At 43.4% G+C, this 22,226-nt stretch overlaps 2 long non-coding RNA genes across 6 annotated transcripts in view; one reads left to right on the forward strand and one right to left on the reverse strand.

Moving 5' to 3' along the window:
- Positions 1-11,894, forward strand: part of LOC128772995 (uncharacterized) — a 52,919-nt gene extending 41,025 nt beyond the window's left edge. Inside the window, exon 3 of the long non-coding RNA XR_008417160.1 lies at positions 11,519-11,894. This is a non-coding gene — a long non-coding RNA (uncharacterized LOC128772995). The remainder of the gene's footprint in view (positions 1-11,518) is intronic.
- The window catches only part of LOC109255004 (uncharacterized), a 198,748-nt gene that overhangs the window by 53,348 nt on the left and 123,174 nt on the right, over positions 1-22,226 (reverse strand). The gene's annotated exons all lie outside the window — the stretch shown is intronic.

The raw sequence follows: 22,226 nt of genomic DNA on the forward strand, positions 1-22,226 counted from the left end.
ATGAATTCACTGCCATCTTCCATTCTGGCTCAGGGATTCTCCTGCTCATGTTTCAGACTGAGGCTCATCCATCTACTAAAGGTCATTTTAGGGAGCATCACAAATAGATGAAACACATTCATTTCTGGATTGGCCAAGATTTTTCTTCCTCTGATATCCCACCTTCCAATATAATTTTGACTTCTACTATCACCTGGCAATCTTTCTACATGGTCTTACTCGGGACCATCTCCCTTTCCCTTCAACATGTATTGAAACAACAGATATTTTTTCCCCTCACAGTTTTGGAAGTTAAAAGTCTGAGATCAAGGTGTCAGCGGGATTTATTTCTTCGGAGGCCCCTATCCTTGCCTTGCAAATGGCTGCCTCTTCCCTCTGTCTTCACATAGTCTTTCCTCAGTGCACCTCTGTGTCCTAATCTCTCCTGACAAGGACACTGGTCATCTTGGGTTATGATCCCCCCCCAAAGACCTCCTTTTACCTTATTTCCCCTTTAAAGACCCTATCTCTGAATATGCTCACACCTAGAGGTGCTAGGGGTTAGGACCTCACCATAGGAATTGGAGGTGGGGACACAGTTTAACCCACATCCTCAATCTCCTCAAGTCCACTGCTGTACCACCCCAACCCCATATGCATACAGGAGGCAAAAACAATGACTTGGGAACTCCAACTTCTTGTCCCTCCTGCCGCCTTATGAATTTGTCCGTGAGAAGCTCTCTCCTTTCCCCCCTCCCTTCAGGGAAGGGTGTCCTCCCCCATTCCGCCCTAACCCAAGGTGGCTCCCGTCTCTGCTCTAGCTGGTCTTCTCTTCCCATCCCCTTGAGGTGAGTGAGCTGCCAGTTACTCTCTTACGTGTTTCTTCAGGACCTCAAATGGCAAATTTCAGCCAGAGTGCTTGATCTACCACACCTGGCTCCACAGATCTCTGCACCCATGATGGGTCCTTTTCATGTTATTTTGTGTTTGGGATGCTGCTGTGGGCTATGGGCTTCTTGCCTGGAGCCGGTGTTCCATGCAGTTATTTCCCCACAGTGTCTCAGGAGTGGAAGGAAGCTCACCTAATGGCTTTTCCCTTCCAGTACCTATATTCGCTCTCCCTTTGGGGATGGGGGCAGGTGGGGAGGCCCAGCTGGGCAGTTCAGTAAGTACTAGCTCACTCCTGGTTTGGGGGGCCTCTGGCAGTCACTCTTCTTCCTGAGTCAGGAGGAAGAGCTGTGGGCTCCCAGAACTTTTTGCTCCCTTCTTGGCTTCCTCGTTTCCAGAACCAGCCATACTATCCCCTCCCGTACAAAACCGTGTTCATTCCATGTCAGAAAAATCATTTGAAATTTGCAAATAGGCAGAAGAGCTGGCAGGATATTTTCTGTGCACTGTTGGGCTTGACTTACTGTCATCTCTGAGCAAAGGATAACGTGGAGGTTTTTATCAGAGATGAAAATCATTCTATTAGAACAGATGATCCCAAAAGTTACAGTTTATTGTCTTGTTGGACATCAAGCAGTTTTCTGTCTAACCCCAAAATGTTATTCTAACATCCTCTATAAGACCCTAGCTTCTCAAATGTTCTTTGAATTAATCTTAACATCTTATTGGTTCTCTCACTAATTGATGAGGTGAAGAAGATTTTGACACCTGTTCATTTTATATTTGTATGAGAGTCATGATATTATTTTTTTTTTTTGGAAAATTACATGTTAACACTATTTTATTGTATTCAGGGATAAACAAAAAGGAGAGGGTTAGACTTTGCAGTATAACCATTTTTATAAATTATGCTGCTGAACTTCTCTCTTCCTATTATTTGTTTACTTTTCACATGAAAAATTGTTTAAATCCTCTTTTCATTTATAAAGAGAAAGCCCCCAGTAATTCTCTACCATTCTGTAGCTGCCATATAATACTCCCTTTGTTCGACAAAGTGGTTTTAAAAAGTTGTGTGAGTTGTTTAAAAAGTTGTCTCAGACCAAAATCTAAGGCAATCCATGAAAAATATCATTGAATATACAAAGTTAGTGTTAGATGGGTGTGAAAATTTTCATGCCTACGTGAGGTAATTACAACGACAAGAAAGGAGTTCTTAATGCTTTCCCACTGACTCTGCTGCAAAGTTTTGACCTCAGCTGTACAGTTTCAGGATCTCCACTGACCCTTTACCTCAGTCAGTTTTAACTACCTCTCATAGTAAGTGAAAGTTTCCAGTTGCAACACCTCTGCATAGACTTTCTCTTGTATCACCATAGAAACAAGACCCTCACTGTAGGGGAAAAAAGAATCCACATTATAATGAGGAAGACTGCTGTAAGATATGGATTAATGAGCTGAACAGCAAACACAGTGGAAGTTGTAGCAGGAGGGAACCGAGTGACAGCAAGGACGGTTGGAGGAAGGAGACAGGATGTTTTGTTGACCTTGGAAGGGAGAGACAAGATGTAGAGTCTAACTCCTGTTCTGTGCGCCTGAGTTCTCACACATCGCGATACTTACAAGGAGGCTCCCGCTATGGTGATGGAGCAGTGATAGCAAGAAGCATACTCATGACCCTGAGTGGCTTCACATTATTTTGGGGGATCCGGCAAAACTGATACATGCAATTTAATAAGTGTTATGGACTGAATGTTTGCGTTCCCCCAAAATTACATGTTGAAATCTAATCCCCAGTGTGGTGGTATTTTGGAAGTGGAGGCTTTCAGAGGTAATTTGGTCCTCCTGGTGAAGCCCCCACAATGGGCTCAGTGCCCTCTAAGAAGAGGACAGAAGGCTAGCTTGTTCTCTTTCCACCCTGTGAAGGCACAATGAGAAGTCAGCAATCCGTAACTGCAAATAGAGTTTTCACCAGAACCTGACCATGCTGGCACCCTGATCTCAGACCAACAGCCTCCAGAAATGGGAGAAGTAAGTTTCTGTTGTTTGTAAGTGACCCAGTCTACAGCTACTTTCTTATGGCAGCCCAAATGAAGACAATAAGCTTAATAAAGAGAGTGTGCAAATTAACAAGAAAAATAATTTTTAAGCAGACAAGTGGGCAAAATTTATGAAAAATAGTGCATAACGAGGAAATGTAACTGGCCAACAAACATATGAAAAAATTCAACTTAGTTAATAATTAAGGAACTATAAGTAAAACTCACAATGCCTTACCATTTTGCCCAACAAATCGACAAAGATTTTAAAAGGATAATATTTAACCGTGACGAGGGATGAGATGAGTACATTCATACATTTTTGGTGGAGATGTAATCTCTGCAACTTTTTGGGAAAGTGACTTAGTATTATAAGTCAAGAACTTCAATCCACTTATTTGTTTGTTTGTTTAAAAGTTTATTTATTTTGAGGGGCACCTGGGTGGCTTAGTTGGTTGAGCATCCAACTTTGGCTCAGGTCATGATCTCTTCGGTTTGTGAGTTTGAGCCCCGCGTCGAGCTCTGTGCTGATAGCTTGGAGCCTAGAGCCTGCGTGGGATTCTGTGTCTCCTCCTCTCTCTGCCCCTCCCATGCTCATGCTCTGTCTCTGTCTCTCAGTAATAAATAAACGTTTAAAAAAAAAAAGGTTTATTTATTTTGAGAGAGAGAGAGAGAGAGAGAGAGAGAGAGAGAGAGAGTGTGTGTGTGTGTGTGTGTGTGTGTGTGTGTGTGTGTGTGCATGCACTCGTGCACACATGCAGGGGAAGGATAGAGAGAGGGAGAGAGAGACTCCCAAGCAGGCTCCACTGAGCTGCAAGCGCAGAGTCCAATGTGGGGCTCAAACTCACAAGCCATGAGATCATGACCCGAGTTGCAATCGCTTTGGAGACTCAATCGACTGAGCCACCTAGGCGCCCCCAAAACTTCAATCCATTTAATCTAGGATTTCCACTTATGGGAGCCTATACTAGAGAAATAATTTATGAACTGTTGAGTGTAAAAATTATTTATAAAATCAAAATATTGGTAAAAGCCTGAGTGCTCCCAAATAGGGAAACTGTTCATTGTGTATATTTGCCAGTCTCCCCTTGCTCACTTCACTTCAACCACATAGCGCCCCAGCTTCTCTGTGAGCAGGACAGGCCTGCTCCAACGTTAAGATAATTGCTCTTGCTGTTCGCTTTCCTTGGAATACTCTCCCCCACAGATACCTGTGTGGTTGGCAACCTTCCCTCATCCAGGTCTTCATTCAAATGTCATTTTCTATGTGACACCCTTTTAAAAACTGCACCCCTCTACTATATTCCTTTCCCTGGCTTCATTTTTCTTCCTAGCCTTTATCCCATCTAACATGCTATGTAGGACTTCGATTACAAGTCAATCTATCTACAAAGTTCATCATTGTCTAGTAGCCTTGAAAAAGGTTTTAAATTTTAAAGCCCAATTAAATTCTACATTTCATTGCACTGCAAGTTATTGCATGTTTCTAAAAATAAGACAGAAAGATGGACCTTTGAGTCAAATCAAGATTTAAAAGGGCAGAGACTCCAAAATGTGAAATTGGCTGAGTGAGAAGCCATCTTTCCCTGTGATGTGATAGTGACGTAGCTGGTTAAACTATTCCTCGCTGCAGTCCAGGATATTAGAAAATACTGGCTGCGTAGAGGAGGAAAAATAAATTTCCCTCTATCCTCCTAGGTTTTCGGCTGAGATACCGCCCTGGAACAAAAGAGAGATTAACAGGAGAAAAAGAAATTTAATTTCATACCTACAGGACCCCAGAGATATGAGGCCCAAAGAAGTGACCAAAGCAGGCAGCTTTTATTTTATGTGTTGACAAGTAAAGGATAAATTTGTGAAGAATGGACAAGACAGAGAAGTTAGAGCTTGGGGTAAATTAGAGAGAAAGTAAAAAGGTTTGTTTACACAGTCTTCTCAGCTCCAAATTCCTTGTCTCTGGTGATAAGGATGTTCCCTTTCCTCCTGGCACAAAGAAGGTACATTTCCCAGGGGAGATTTCTTTTCTGCTTTTAGGGAGACAAAGGACGGTCAGAGTGTCCTTCTTATATCGGCTGTTTCTTACGCAACTCTAATTCAAACTAATCAATATGCACATTTTGGGGTGGCCTGCCCTGAATCCCCTCAGCTGTTTCTTGCCGCTTTTAGAAAGGTCTTACAAAACAGAAACAAGCTTTGATCTGAACTGACCTGGTTGAAAGCAGAAAGGAGACAGCACACAGCTTTGTTAATAGAGACCCCTCTGCCCATGGCAAGATTGCTAAGGCTCAGTTAGTTACTTATGCTTCTTGTGGAACTGCAAAACCCAGACTTTCTGCCCTGTTCTAAAATTAGCATAAAAGGCAAGCAGTGGGGGGAACACCACAGGGACACCTGAGAGTCCAGAGAAATGAAGGAAGCCAGATTCCTTGGGCCCTTCCCACATACCTTCTTCTTGGAATATGATTTAGGTAATCCTTCCTGCTGTCAGGGTCAGACAGTGGGCTATAGCCTGATCACAGGCACAGATTATTCTGCCTCGGCTATTGTTTCACAATGCCAAGAGAGAAACAGTTGGATTTATAAGAGCTCCTCCCAACTCCCCCTTTCCTCCATAAAAGAGTGTTCCTCTCTTTCGTTCTCCAGACTTGCTGATGGTTTTGCTGTAGCTTGCATGTACCAAATTGCAATTCTCTGTTATTCCCCAATAAACCCATCTTGCTGGTCGAATAACTGTCAGTTTTATTTTGATAAATTTTCATAAATTTTATAAACTTATTATTTTCTTTTTTTTTTTTAATTTTTTTTTTTTTGTTTATTTATTTTTGAGACAGAGAGAGACAGAGCATGAATGAGGGAGGGTCAGAGAGAGAGGGAGACACAGAATCGGAAGCAGGCTCCAGTCTCTGAGCTGTCAGCACAGAGCCTGACGTGGGGCTCAAACTCACGGACTGTGAGATCGTGACCTGAGCCGAAGTCGGCCGCTTAACCGACTGAGCCACCCAGGCGCCCCTAAACTTATTATTTTCTAATAAATCCCTTTCTTGGTAAATAAATTTGAGTTGGATTTCTGATACTTGTAAGAGAAAGGCTCCTGCCTCATACAGTAACTGACCATCCGATCTTCCATGTACCACAACCTGGCTTTGGTCCCAGGATGTCCACAACTGCTCTTGCCATTCACCATTGACTTTCTGGTTTCTAAATCTGATGAACCCTTTTCGATCTTTAACTCCCTGGATCTATTTATTGAGTTTGATGCTATTTACGACTTTTTTTTCTACCTTGAAATTCTCCTCCATTGACTTTGAAGAGACATTGGCTTTTTTTTTTTTTTTTTTTTTGGTGGTTGTTCCTACTTTTTTGTTTCTCCTTAATTTATTTTCCAGACCAGTGCTTTTCTCTAAAACGATTTGCTCCCAGTGTTATGCTCTTGACCTTTTTATTGTCTCATGAGACAAGTTCTCTCTGAGTGACACCGTTCATGTCCAGAGCTTCAGGATCTTTATCTTTTGACTCTTGACTTCTAGACTCATATAGTCCACTGCCAACTGGAGGTCTCCTCTCAACTTGCCTCAGACATCCTCAAAAGTAACATCTCTCAAATCCAATCTCACTGTTTATCAACCCAGATACGCCCTTCTTCTTGCGTTCCAGTCACAGTGACTGGTACCACATTTAAGTATTTGTCTTTGTTAGAAATCTGAGTGTTGTTGCTGGTTCTACCTCTTCTTTAGCCTTTCATCCGATTCTGTCAAATATTTCTCAAATCTGTAGCTGAATCTCTTACTGTTTTTGCTTTAGTTTGGTCCAGGACTATGTAGGCTCTGCATCGCATGACTCCAGGGGCATCAAGGTAACCTCACGGTGAATGGAGTTATGATGGTAATGGCCCTGATTTAGGCCCTCATAATTTCTCACTTGGGCTTCTACTGCTTCTTTCTAATGTTCTCCTCACCTCCAGGCTCATTTCTCTTCTTCTCTTTCACCAGGTGGGGTGAAAGATTTCTTCTAAATGCAAATGGGTGTATATTAATTTTCTGCTACAAATTTCACTGCTTGCCATACTTTTCTACCTTAATCTTTCACCAGTGCAACTTTCTTTCAGTGCTTTAGTCTTACCAAGTATTTGGATTTCCCCAAATGTTCCCTGCTTTTTTCTGCTCGATGCATTTGCACGTATGCCCCCAGTGCTTTGAAAATACATCCTTCCATCCTGCTAACTTATTTAACTACCTTCCTGATTCAGTCAAGGATTAGTGTCCCAGACCACCCCAGTTTGAATTGGTAACCTTTCCTATCTATGTCTTACATTTATCTCCATCATGCACACATCACACTGTGTTGAAATATGTAGTTACTTATCAGTCTTGTCCATTAGATGTAGAGGGAAGAGACCTTGTGTTATTTATCTGAGTTATTTATTCTCAGGTCTTGGTATGTCACTTGGTGCATATTAAATGTTCAATAATTTTTAAAAAATAGTAAAAAGTTAACAATTTTTGGCATCTGGCATCCAGCCAGTCCAGTCACATATGTTGTGAATATATGTATGAAATTATCTATATCTATGTCTATATGTCTATATGACAAAACCCATAAAATTTAAAGATAAAAATATAAACAAAATTAAAATCTAGAGTAATATTTAGGGATAACCTTAAATTGGATGAGATTTTTTAAAAAAGATTTTATCTTTAAGTAATATCTACACCCAACTTGGGGCTCGAACTCATAACCCCAAGATCAAGAGTCACATGCTTCACGGACTGAGCCAACCAGGCACCTCTGGATGAGATATTCTTAAATATGGCATGAAACCCAGAGCTCATGAATGAGAAAGATAAATGCAAAAGATAAATATATTTGGCTACATAACAGTTCAACATTTTTGCATAGCAAAAGACACCATAAACAAAGACAAATGATAGCCCTGGACCAAATATGTGCAACACATACAATTGATTATATAACAAGCTCCTATAAATCGATTCCCCCCAAACCCCAAACAGTTCAATAGAATAATGGGGAAAATATGAAATAAAAAATTCACAGAAGCATATAATCAAAATGATCAATAAACATGAAAAGATATTAATTTCTAGCAGTAAAGAAAAATTCAAATTTAAGTAAATATGCAATACCAGGTTTTTTTGAGATATATATTTTACTTCTCCTTCCTGATAAAAGCATCCTCCTCCTCAGCCTGCTTTTCTTTTTTTATATTGCCCTTTATCTTATTTTTCCTTCCATTCCCCTATGTTCATCTGTTTTGTTTCTTAAATTTCAGAGATGACTGAAATGATATTTATCTCTCTCTGACTGACTTATTTTGCTTAGCATAATACCCTCAAGGTTTCATTCTTTTTGATTATGCAATAACACTATTAATGTATGGCATGATCTTCACCCTCTTTCCTAAATAAAAAGGAATCTGAAACTAAAAGCCTTGTGTCTACCTTTTGCAACTTTCTCTATGTTCAAAAATATATGCAAAGTATGATTACAAATACATAGAGTTCTGTTGCTGATTTTTTTTTAGTCGTAATGATTTATTCGGTGTCTCATATTATCTTTTTTATTGAGGTATAGTCTATATACAATATTATATTAGTTTCAGTGTACAACATAGTGATTCAACTTTTTTTTGAGAGAGAGAGAGAGAGAGAGAGAAAGAAAGAAAGAGAGTACGTGTGAGCATGAGAGGGGCAGAGTCAGAGGTAGAGAGAGAATCTCAAGCAGGCTCTAGCCCAGGGTGGAGCCCAACATAACCATGAGACCATGACCTGAGCCAAAATCAGGAGTCAGGCACTTAACTGACTGAGCCGCCCAGGTGCTCCATGATTCAACATTTATATACATTACAAAATGATTCCCATGATAAGGTACATACCATCTGCAACATACAAACTTATTATATTATTGACTATCTTCCTCATGATGTACTTCACATCCTCGTGATTTATTTATTCTATAACCGGAAGTTCATATCCTTTAATCCCCTTTATCTATTTCACACACCTCCCCACACCCTCACATCTGGCAACCACCTGTTTGTCTCTGTATTTATGACTCTGTTTCTGTTTTTTGTTTTGTTTTTGTTCTTTCAATTCCACATGTAAGTGAAGTCATAATGGTATTTGTCTTTCTCTGTCAGATATTTGTTTTTGTAAAAATGGTACCCATTTCTCTGCAATTTGCTTTTCTCACTTGATAATATATAAGGGACATCCTTATATATAAGGAAACATATAAAGAAATAATATATGCATGATTCATTATTTTGAAATCCTGCATAATAATCTCTTGAGTGGATATGTTACATGTATTTAGCTTTTTGTTAATTTATCCACAGAAAGAAGAGTAAGTAGTTTACAAAAAATAAGAATTAGATTGGCATCAGATTTGTCAGCAATAATGGATGCTAGAAGACAATGTGTTTAAGGAAGGATATTTTCAACAGATAAAATTTTACAGTTCCTGAAGAAGCTGCAACAGTTATGAACGTTTATGCCCCCAATACAATGGCAGCCTAGTGACTTTTGCAAGGCCATGTAACCCAGACATGACCATATTGGGCTTGCATACTCTGAATTTCTGTGCACATCAATACCAAAATAAGCAAAATTTGAATAGCCAGTGTTACAAATAGTAAAGGAAATGGGTCCTGTTTCCTGTTTTCACTGCTGTTAAGGATAAAATGGTACATGGGGTGCCTTGGTGGCTCAGTCAGTTAAGCGTCAGACTTCAGCTCAGGTCATTATCTCACAGTTCCTGGGTTCGAGCCCTGTGTAGGGCTCCGTGCTGACATCTCAGAGCCTGGAGCCTGTTTCAGATTCTGTGTCTCCCTCTCTATCTCTGCCCCTCCCCTGATCATGCTCTGTCTCTGTCTCAAAAATAAACATTAAAAAAAAATTTTTAAAGGATAAAGTGGTACAGCCTTTCTGAAAAGTAGTTGGACAGCTGCTTCAAGACTTTAAACTATTCATACCTGTCTCCTAGAAGTTCTACTTATCTGTCTTTAGCCTAAAGATTTAATTAGGTGGAGAAGCAAAGCTTTATCAACAAAGATGAGCACAGCATATATGTAATAAGGAAAAACTGAAAAAAATGTAAATAATTCAACAATAGGGAAATTGCTAATTGCATATCATTTATGAGGTGGCATATACATCTTCTAAAAACCATCATTTTTTAAGACTGTCGAATGCTGTGAAGACTGCTCAGGGTACAATATTAATGGTAAAAACAGCAAAACCAAAAACAAACATGGGTTTCATGGTAAAATATTTTGTACCCTGTAAGTATGTTACTGTAATATCTACTTAATACTTGGTTATAAAATTAAACAAACCATCACAGAACACTAGGACCAACCGCAAACTTAGAAAAACTAGATATTCAAGCAGAAGGTGTTGGAAAATTTCATTGCATATGAAGGTACATTGATTGGTGTTTCTGCAGAGAACAAGAGGGCCCCTTTCACTGAATTGTAGTTAGTTCTGTTAATCTGTTAAGCACCTAGAAGTGCATAACAATGTTCTGGGTGTGGTGCTAACACCACACACAAAAAGCAGTCACTGTCTCAAAGGCATTTAATGTCAAATGTCAGAAATACAGATGAGTATGTTACCAACTGAAATAAGTAGTTATAGTCTTTACAAACATGCAGTGAGTGAAATAGAGAATTACGGTTGTGTTGGTGGCTTGAACATGAAATGACACTCCTGATGTGGGACTCACATAACTTCTAAAATCTTCCCATCATTACCATTTTCCTCTCCTAACTTTGCACTTATTCCCACTTGGGGCTCTCCCACTATGAATATGAAGCAGGCTCCAAGTTGTCAGCACATAGCCTGACGTGGGGCTTGAACTCATGAACTGCAAGATCATGACCAGAGCCGAAGTCTGACGCTCAACTGACTGAGCCACCCAGGCATCCCATGAGCCAGGCTTTAAGCATAGAATACAGACTAGTTTCCAAGACTCAGTATGCAAAATGAATCATTTTTATATTCATTATATATTTAAATGGTAACATTTTGGATATAATTAAATAAAACATTAAATTTCATATGTTTGTTTTGTTTTTTAATGTAGCTGTCAGAAAAATTTTAATTACATATGTGTTTCCATTTCTGGATCACATTAATCTATAGCCTTTTTAAAATTTGAACTATTAATTTCAGAGATAGGTGTGTTAAATTAATCTGCTAAGATTGGGATTTAACAACTTTGAAGTTACACTGCCAGGTCCCAAAAGATTCGTAACATATTACCTTGGCGGGTGTACCTTTTATTAATATAAACAACTATCCTTATTTGTCCCTTTTTAGTGCTTCTTGCTTTGAATTCTGTTTTCTCGGATTTTAACATTTCTATTTGCTTTCTTTTGGTTAGCATTTTACATAGTTATCTTTCCCTATTCCTTTTCAAATGTCCTGCATCATTTTGTTTTAGGTATATGTTTTGTAAACTGCGTACAATTATTATTTTTAAATACAATTTGACAGACTCTTCTTTTCAATCTATTAATTCAATTCATTTGCCTTTATTGTGATTATTAACGTATTACAACTGGTTCCTGAACATTTCTTTTGTGTTTCTGACTACAGAGGCATTGTTCCCTCTTTCCTGACTTCTGATTTATTGGATCAGTGCCCTTCCCTTCTCATTCTTACATGGGAAACTGACACCTGTGCTCCTGGCTGCCTGGCAGAAGGGCAGAGACTAGAGAAGAAACATCCTTCCAATACAGCATCTGCACAGTCACCCTGACTACTGGCCTCTCCTGCTGCCTCCCATGTCTGCTGCTTCCTGGCTCAGAGCACCATAACCTTCTCACCTTTTGACAGAGTCCTCTTTTCTGGGACTTGGGACTATGGTTCCATCTTTAAGATGGCTCCTCATTCCTCACAAATTCTAGATCATCAAGAACACCACTTCATATTTATATGTGCTTCTATTGATTTTGTTATCCTTAAAAATAAAACTGCCAGTTATTTTATCAGCAACAGTGGGTTTATTCAGGAATAGTAGAGAATTGCAACTCGGGACATGTAAACTACTACAAAACCACCGGCAAATCCCAGGAACAAGAGAGGAACACTCTTTTATACAGGAAAGGGGGAAGTTGGGAGCAGTTGGAAGTATCGTGGCTTCTCATTGGCTGAGTTGTGACTGTCTCTCATTGGCTGCACCATTACTGGGGGAAAAGAAAATCTTCCTTCTGGTGGGGTTGTAAAGTAGCATAGGCTTGCAAGGTAAGTCTCTTCCTGTTGGTGTCTACAATTGTCAGTGAGTGGTAGGGCTGAGAGTTTCCCTTCTGGCCTCCTGACTCTCCTTTAGTGAGGTTTCCTTTTATTAATTTTCCCAATTGTTTCTTTGTTCTCTTAATATTTTTCACAATATCTAGTGATTTCATGTGGAGAGACAAGCAGAAGTATGGTTTAATTTATTGTCATCTCACTATGATATATTTACTTTCTGCTTTTTTCCTGTATCTGTTTTTTGTCTTAATATAATTTTAGTCCAATATTTGCATACATAATTTTGTGTCTTGATTTTCCACTTAGTATTTTAAGTTAAGTATTTTCCCCATACTATTATACATATTTTAAAACTTCATTTTAAATGTCTGTATAATAAATACAGGGCACCTGGGTGGCTCAGTCGGTTAGGCATCTGATTCTTGGTTTCAGCTCAGGTCATGATCTCAAGGTTTATGAGATTGAGCCCCACATCAGGCTCTGTGCTGACAGCATGGAGCCTGCTTGGGATTCATTCTCTCCCTCCCTCTCTGCCCCTCCCCAGCTCTCCCCCTTTCTCTATCTCTCTCAAAAATAAAAAAATAATAAATGTTTGTCTAATATCTCATTAAGGAAAAATATCCAACATTTCCCTGTTATTAGGAATTAAGGTTATTTGCATTTATCTGCTGTTAGAAATGATAAAGTTACTGGTACATATAGCTATATTTTATATTTTGAATTGCAGTCTTGGGTGGGGTGCTAAGGTTCATATAATTGCTAGCAAAGAGTTTAGGTCTTTCCAGATTTACTCTAATTTTAACAATTAGACAATATATGTGTGTGCTTAGAGCATGCAGGTTTCTCTGTGCTACTGCAGTTCTTTTAGATCACCTGTCACTGAACACCAGGAGACGAGAACAACTCCTCCATAGGCATAGATCTGGATTTGGGATATAGTATTCAATCTATGTGGATGCCCATGGATACAGAGTGTTCTCCGTTTCAAAACTCTCAGAAGGGTGAGTTATAGCAACGTTGACCACATTTTTCTGGACCACAACAGGAACACATCTCATATATTGTCCTGGTCTGACAAATGCTCTATATCTGTACTATTCAATAGGATAGTCATTAACCACATGTGCCTAGTGAGTGCTTGAAATGTGGCCAGTATGAGTTCAGAACTGGGGTAAATGTAAACTACATACTGGATTTCAAAGACTTGGTATGAAAAAAAGTAAATTGTATCATTAATAACTTTTTACATTGATTACATATTGAAATAATAATATGTGGCTCACCTTGTAGTTCCATTGCCAAAATTTTTCTATTTCATGCCATTTGGGATCAGGGATGTGTGAAACTATGGATACAGCGGTTTCTTATCTCTTCTTGCCATAACACTTTGTCATTAATTTCCTGAAACTCCCAGTCCACACTGCAGAGGCTCACTCTATCTCACCTGCATCAGGGGCAGCTTCTGCTAGCCCCGCCCCACCCCCCAGCCCTGCTTTTTTTTGAGAGAGAGAGAAAAGCATGCTCACATGCACACACATGCACTTGGGGGGGGGGGGGCAGAAGAGGGGGGGGAGAGAGAGAGAGAGAGAGAGAGAGAGAGAGAGAGAGAGAGAATCTTAAGCAGGTTCCATGCTCAGTGTGGAGCTTGATGTGGGGCTTGATCCCAAGACCCTTGGGATCATGACCTGAGCCAAAATCAAGAGTCAGACACTCAACCAACTGTGCCACGCAGATGCCCCTCTTCTGCTAGCCTTTTAGCTTGAGCATTTGAGAATTTGAGAATCTAAGGATCATGATTTCCCTCCTGCCCTTGACTTCCTAGCATTCCTGCTTGCTGAAGGTCAGTGCAGGAAGTTAGTGGGCCCTAATGTTAGGTGCTGAGGAGCATTCTTAAGTTTTTCTCCCTGAGGTATACAAGTTTGAAATAACTGAAATTGAGAGCTTTAGATTAAAAGTGCACAAATACAGAAAGCTCTTGTATAGGAATATGTAGATTGGCCCATTCATTTATTCATTCACTTATTCATTCAACAAATATTTATTGAATGCATACTCTGTGTCAGTCACTGTTCTAGGCACTTGGGATATATCAGTCAATAAGACAAAGAGCTTACTTTCTAGCAGGAGATATAGACAATAAACAGGAGACATTATAAATAAGTAAATTAAATAGTATGTTGGAAATATAGTATAGTGGAAAAGAAAAAGTAAAGCGGTTTAAGAGGGATCCAGTGCGCTAGAAGGAGAGAGGAATATAGAGTGGCCAGGCTTGGCTTCATTGAGAAGTGACATTTAAGCAAAGACTTGCAGAAGGGGAAGGTGATAAGTGTGAAGATATCTTGGGGAATGGCATTTCAGGAAGAGGGAACAGTCAATGAAGAAGCCTTAAGGCAGAAGTATGTTTGTCATGTTTGAGGAACACAAGGCCAGTGTGGCTGGGAGGATAGTAGCAATGAAGTCAGAGAAGTTAAGGAGACAGCACAGTACATTTAGACCCTTCTAGAACATGGTAAGGATTTGGACTGCTATGGTGTGAATGTTTGTGTCTCCTCAAAATTCATATGTTGAGATGAACCCCAAGTTGATGGTATGAGGAGGTGAGGCATTTGGGATGTCCTCAGGTCATGAGGGTAGAGCCCTCACCCTCATGAATGGGACTAGTGCCCTTATGAAATAAGCCTGAGAAAGCTGTCTATGAACCAGTAGGCTAGCCATTACCAGACACCAAATTTGCCAGCACCTTGATCTTGAACTTCCCAGCATCCCAGATGGCAGAAAATGAATGTTTTGTCACTTAGAAACCACTAGTCAATGGTAATTTTGTTATAGCAGTCCAAGTGGACTAAGACAGACTTCGACCCTGAATGATAAAACTGCAAGTCTTCAAGAAAAGGAATCACCTGGGGGTATCTGGGTGGATCATTTGGTTAAGTGTCTGACTCTTGATTTCAGCTCAGGTCATGATCTCACAGTTCAGGGATTAGAGCCCCGCTTTGGGCTCTGTGCTGGTGCTGGTGGCATGCAGCCTGCTTGGGATTTGCTCTCTGCCCCACCCCCACTTACACATGCCTTTTCTCTCTCTCTCAGAATAGATAAACATTTAAAAGAAAGAAAGAAAGAAAGAAAGAAAGAAAGAAAGAAAGAGAAAAAGAAAAAGAAAAAGAAAAAGAAAGAAAAGGGAAGGAGGGAGGGAGGAAAGAAAGAAAAGGAATCATGTGCTCTGGCTGATGTGTTTAAGGATAACTAGACCCCTGTGTCGAGGAGGGACTTTAGGCAGGCTAGGATAGAAGGGAGAGAGCTAGCGGTGGCTCCCACCAGCTGGTAGCAGTGCAAGTGGTGACAGTATTACACTTCGATAGAGAGAGAGGGGTAGAATCAATAGGATTTCCTGACAGAGTGGATGTGAGGTATGAGACAGAGAGGCTGTTGACATCCTGACGTCTACCTTATAAGAACACCCGAGCCAGAACCACCAGGTTAGCCACTCCTGAATTCTTGCCCCATGAGACTCTGAGATAATAAATGATTTTGTCCGAAGTCACCAGATATCAGTGTATTTTGTTATGTGGAAATTGGATAACTAATACAGTCTCCAGACCAAACTCCTCCTGTTTCCCCCAAACGTGTTCTAGCTGCAGTTTTCTCTACCTCAGATGATGGTGATGTCATTCTTCCAATTGCCCACGCTTCAGACTCTGGAGTCATTCTGGTCCCTCTCTTTGTAGCTGGCATCTGAAGTGGGGCAGTCTGGTGGGGCCGAGTCCTTACCTTGTAGGGTCTGTGCTAACTCCTGTTCGTGTCAAAATTGGATTGAATTGTTGGACACACAGTTGGTGTCAGAGAACTGGAGATTGGTGTGGAAGAATGACAAATGTTTGGTGTTGGAAAAAACCACAAGTTCAGCATCAGAAAACATCGCACATTTCCCACCGGGGAAGGGGGAGTCTTTGGTCCCAGCTGGCAATTTGTCCAGGCAGCCAAGAGTGGGGTCCCATGACCATTTTCAGACAATGAACTTGTTATATGACAAGTGTAGCTTTCCTCCTGGGCAGGGTTCTTGAGAGCACTGTAAAAGACTAGGACGGACCATCCAGAATGGGGAAGAAAATTAAATGTATAAAAGATGGACTATAGAAGAAGAGTGATTAGCCACTTCTATTAACTGGAACCTAGAATAAATTTTGAGTATGATGATTTGTCATTTATCACACTGAAGGAGATCAGCGCTTCCCTGACAAGGATCATGCCTTACTTAGTCTGTTCGAGGTGCTATAACAAAATACCATAAACGGGACTGATTAAAAACAGCAGAAATGTATTTCTCACCATTCTGGGGGCTACAAGTCTTGAGATCTGGGGCTAGTGCGGTCGGGTTCCAGCGAGGGCCTACCTCCCCACTGCAGGGGACTGACGTCTCATATCCTCAGAGAGCAGGGAGAGGAAGCAAGCTTTTCCATGAGTCTTACAAGGGCACTGATCCCATTCTTGAGGGTTTCTACCCTATGACCTTGTCTAATCCTATGACCTCCCAAAGGCACTACATCCTGATCCCATCATGTTGGGGTAGGTTTCAACATATGACTTGTGGGGGGACACAAGACATTCAGCCCACAGCACCCACTCCTCTGTCCTAGCTGGTGAACATTGCCACCTCACCATTCTACAAGTGAATGGTGCCTGGAGGGCCCCACAGCCCTCTCCACCAAAATATATCCTGCTCTTTCCTCAAGCCTCTTCCTGCATAGTCCCTTCCTGCCCTCCATCCCTGGGGGTCACACTTGGCCCTTACACTAGACATTTGGACATCTGACTAGTTATTGTCACGTTATTGTTAATCACTTCCCATGGGATCAAATGAGACCATACATGTCCCAAGAGCAGAGAGGAGGCTTTTATGTTGCTTCTCCCCAGGCACCACCTGTTGAATCTCACAGACAAAAGACTGAGCCTGGTTTCTTAAGAAGCAGGAGTTGAATGGTACAAAAGAATAGATGCTTCTTCAAACTAAAAAATGGCTTAAATAGATTTTAGAAATATCAGTCAACCCTTTAAATGAAATTTTATAAGGATTTTGATAGATTTTTTTTTTTTTTTTACCCACAAGTGTTCTACAGTTCAAAAGTAAGTGACTTCTTAGGGTAACAAGGATAGAAAGATCATTTGTAGGTCTTCAGGAAAGGTCGACCCAAGGATTGCACTGCCAGGAGTGAGAGGACGTATTGAACCTGAATTCTGACTGGCCTCTGGCTGAGTCAGTGCTCCTCCCCTTATGGCTTTGAGAGCTTGAGCAAGTTAGCAAACTTCTCTGAGCCTCAGTATCCTCATCTTTGAAATGGGAGGGATAATAACAATGTCTACCTCACAGGACCAAGGAGAAGATGACAGAAGAAAATGCATGTGGAATGCTTAGCACGACGGCCCCTCCCAGGGAAAATGCTCAATAGAAGAGAGCCATTATTATCGTTATTACTATTTTCCAATCTTCTCCAGGAGGCAGGGGAAGCTGGAAAGAGAGGGAGCGGAGCCAGGGCGGCATTAGGAGGGAGACTTGTTTTGAGACAAGGCTGTCAGAAGGACAGCAAACTCCCAGTAGGATCTTGGAGCAATGGGCCTGAGCTGTTCCAAGGGCATGGCCTGGGGTCAGTGGGGGTGGGGGTAGGGAAGAGAGGCCTGGAGGGCTTCCTGGAGCACCCCTAGGAAAGTCTACAAGCCAAGGGGAGTGGCTGGGCTTTGTCCACAGCTGGATGAGAGCCATCAGAGAGGAGGGGATAACGTGGCCCTGAGGCCCATAGAGAAGACACGTCTGGGGTCCGGGCTGAGGTGAGGATGGTGGGAAGAGGAAGTTGCCATAACATGAGGAGAAAATGAAGACTGGGGCTGGGGCGGTGGCTACACAATGTAGAGGAAGGATAGAAATGAGAGATAAGCAGAACAAGGGACGTGGTCAGGTAATGCGGGGGTGGGGGGGTGGGGGGCAAGGAATGAGGAAGTGAGCTCTGCTCCTTGCATGGGACTTTGGTGACCCTCTAAACAAGAACCACTTGGGTGTGACCATGTTCGCTCTGATGATGGAGTGGTCCACTGAGAAGTGGGAAGCTGGTCTGAGGGCTGGGTTGAGGACCACTCTGCACATTCCCTGTGAGACTGCAGGGAGTTTAGGGGATCCATAGGAGATACCACAGAGACACCACCATAAAGACACAGCTTCCAACATGCCAACTGCCTTCCTGGGGTTGGGTTCAGCAAGAGGGAGGCCTGACAACTGGCCACCATGCCTGGGGCTGCGTCATGGACTTTAGGGCTCTTCGTTGCTCCCTGGCCTCTCTCTCAGTGAGCATGCACAGCAGCAAGGCAGGCAGGAGTGGTGTGCTGGCTGATAAAGTGGCTGTGGTCACTGGGCCCACAAAGGGGTGAGTAAATGGGAGACCCTGGCTGGCGTGTACCAAAGGATGCAGTGTCCCCATTACAGGGTGGGCTCTGCCATCAACTCCCTTCTCCCACGTCCCTGTCGAATCCCCCCATTCCATCACCAGCTCTGGTAATCATCATCTTTCCAAGGGTGAGCCCTCTCATTAAACTCTCCTGTATCCCAGGAGCCAAGTAAGAAGGTGGAAAGAGCAGGTGCTTCGGACTCAGACCTGGATTTGAATGGGCTCCACGTTTATTTACCTGAGCAATTTTGACTTTACTTAACCACTTCTGTAAAATATGATAGTAATTGGATAATAACGCCTTTATGGTAGAGTGGATAATAGGACGGTGTGAAGGCCTGTAAATGTTAGTTCCTCTTTCCTGCTCAAAAGATTTGGAGGCTGGGACGCAGAAGAATGTATTAAGATCAGGATCCTAGGAGGAGGGTGGGAGGGGTTTTGCACATGGCTTGGGATGGGTCATGTGGTGGTCAGCAGCCGGAAGCAGCAGAACGTGGACCGGGCAGTGGCGGCACTGCAGGGGGAGGGGCTGAGCGTGGTGGGCATTGTGTGCCACGTGGGGAAGGACAAAGGCTGGGAGCAGCTGATGGCCATGGTGAGGGGCCACAGGGGCCTGGGGGTTGAGATGAAAACACACAGATCCAGTCTGGGGGAGGAGGGCTCTAAGTTAAAATGCTCCTCTTCTTAACATATTTTTGAATATTTACTATGTGCCAGGCATATACTAACACCCTGTCACATTAGTATGTGAAGCACTCAATGTTGTTATAACAGCTTTATGGTGGGAAACAGACGTGCAAAGGTTAAGTGGCAGGGATAATTTTGAACCAAGGTCTGCCTGACTCCCAAACCCACATTCCTAACCACCACTGTGGCTCTGCACCTGGGGGACACTGCAGGGAACCGACACTGGAAGCCCAGTGAAGCTGGGACGACGTCCGTGACAGGGGCAGGTCTGTGGGCTGGACCAAGGGAGATGCCAGGTTGGGGAGCCCATCGTGGTCACTGCGGGAGTGGGGATTGTCCAGATATGTTTTTCAGAGAAGAGACTCCAGGTGTATGGGGCTTGGAGAGTGAAGATTTTCAGAAACGAGGGAGAGTTAAGAAGAGCCGTCTGCCTGGAAGGACAGAGGGGGAGAGGAGAGAGCCCAGCAGGGCTGGCAACACGGAGCTCAGGTCAAGTACAGGGTGGTGACTTAGGCACTGTCCATTTTTCTCTCAGAGTTAAGTGTTAGGGTGAGAGAAATCAGCATGAGGCCCCATTGGAGGCTGCAGAAATGCTGCTCAGTGTTCTAGGACCCATCCGACAGGGAGCCTTCTCAGATGACTGTGGAGGGAAGGAGAAGGTTTCTGGTCCAGAGTTTTGACTCTTCCTCATCCTCTGTGCTTCCTCTGCCTCGCCCCAGGCCCAGGAGCACTGTGGGGGTGTGTAACACTGAGGTCAACCCCCTGGTGTGGGGGTACCCTGGAGGCCATGGGCAAGTATGGGACAAATTGAGGCCTGGGGAGCATGGAGCTGGGAGGTTCTCCCTGTCTCCCATCTCTGCTCACACACCTGCAGTGTTCCCAGCTGCTACCCGTGTATCTTGGGAGCCCACAGTCCCTGGTTCCGTTGGGTGGAGCGCACCTGGGTCAGTCTGCCCAGGTGGCCAATGATACTGCAGATCTCTTCCAAGATCTGAAGGGATACACCCTGCTGTGGGCCAGAGCTTCTCTGTTGCCTCAGGGTTCTGAGGCTGTCTCAGTCTGGACTCACTGACACCCTCTCTGATCTACCCTGGCTGTCCCAGGGACGCCTTACCCATCCACAGACACAGCAGAGAGGAGAGACCCCCATCCACACCTGCCATCCCACTGGAGCCCACCAAGCATTCTAGGGGCTCCTGTTGCTCCTGCTGTCCTGAAGACCCCCTGAAGGGGGGTCTGCACAGTCCTGGCCCACCCGCTCTCTGGACCCTGTCAGTAGAGATGGGTCCGTGGTCAGGGTGAGCCATTTCCTCCTCATGGAGTCTTGTTCTTCTGACCAGCCCTGCTGTTCTGTCCTTAGACCCTGACCCACCTTCTCTGTTCAGTTCTCACATTCCCTGGCCTTCCTGGCTTAGCTTCTTGCTCACCCTCCTCAGCCCAGCCTCCAGCTTCTATAGGACACTCAAATTTCAGCACCAGCCTTGAACAGTGCCCCACACAGAACTGGTATTTACACAGTGTGAATTCTCACTCTCCTTATGAAAGCAGACGTTAATACACCAGCTTTCCTAATGTCCTTTCCTGATACTATTTTCACCGATGTGCTTTTCTGGAGAGTGATGTGCCCTGCAGAGAATCTGTGCAGTGAATAACAGTGAGGGGGTTCTTAGGCTAAGAATTCCTGGTGGACAGAGCAGGCCCCTCAGCCCCCTTCTCTTCTTCCACTCTGGGGCCACATGGGGAAGAGCAGTGCACACCCCCAGCTCCCTTCCACAGCCAATCTGGCCTGTGGAACTGCAGGACAGAGAGGCCAGGGTACCTCACAGATCCCCTCTGCCCCCTCCTCTGATTTCAGATCCCAGACATGAAGGTGAAAGCCCAGTCCTGCTGCCGAGCTGGCTGCTGCCGTACATGGACAAGAGGAGGTAAGGGTAGGGAGGGTCCATGGAGTTGGGGTGTCTGCCTTGATTTCCTCTACACCAAGGGGACCCTTGGAGAAGGGGCCACTAAGTAGAGTAGCCCAAACATAGCAGGTCTGGATGCCAGACCCATCTCCTGTCACCTCCTGAACCACATCTTTGGGTCCCCAGGGGATGTGGCCAACACAGTGAAAGGGAACATTTGGAGGGAACGTGGAGGGAAGATTCCAAACCCACAGACGAGCCCCTGGTCATCTCTGATGTGCTCTGTCCTTGAGAATGGCAGAGGCAGCTGCAAGAGACAGAGGCCTCATGGTATAACCCAGAGTGCTTAACCCCTCCAAAGAGGCCAGAGGAAGTATTTCCCCTGCTCGCCAACTTTCTCCCTACTTTTGCTCTTCATCGCTTCCTTTGACTGTCAGCAACCAGTTCCTGCTCTTGCTCTCAATTCAGACTTGGAACTTGGGTGACTCTACGTGCATTTCCCTCCTATGGGAGTGGCCTTCCCTGGGGCTACTCTGACCTTGTACATGGCTGGCTCCATGTTCCTGGATCTGTTCTCCAGAGATCTAGCTGCTTATTGATCTCTGCTCATGGGACTGGTTCCAGCAAGTCCTGGGTTTCCCAGCCAGGGAAACTGTGGCAGCACCCTCCCAGGTCCTACCTCCCCAGAGACCCTGGCACCATCTCCACTCTCCCTTCTTCTCATGCCACAGTTCTGCCTCCTCAGCACTTGGGAGCCCATTTTCTGGAAGCATTGGGCTTCTCGGTTATGCCTACCTTCTACCTCGTCACACCTGTCTGTCTCCTCACAGGGAAGGCTCTGTGGTGCTGATCACCACCGCTCACCTCAAACAGTGAGTGGGGAGCTTTGGAAAGGGCGGTGTGATAGATGCCATGGTGTAGGGGAAGTGAATACTAATCCTGTGTTGTATTAAAATTCAAATGTATTGAATGCCATCCTGCCCACATTTAAAATTATGCTCATTGCCCTTATCTCATCCAGTCCCCACAACC

This window comes from Panthera pardus, unplaced genomic scaffold (assembly GCF_024362965.1).
Source record: "Panthera pardus isolate Hobbes unplaced genomic scaffold, ASM2436296v1 HiC_scaffold_24, whole genome shotgun sequence".
Classification (NCBI taxonomy): Eukaryota; Metazoa; Chordata; class Mammalia; order Carnivora; family Felidae; genus Panthera; species Panthera pardus.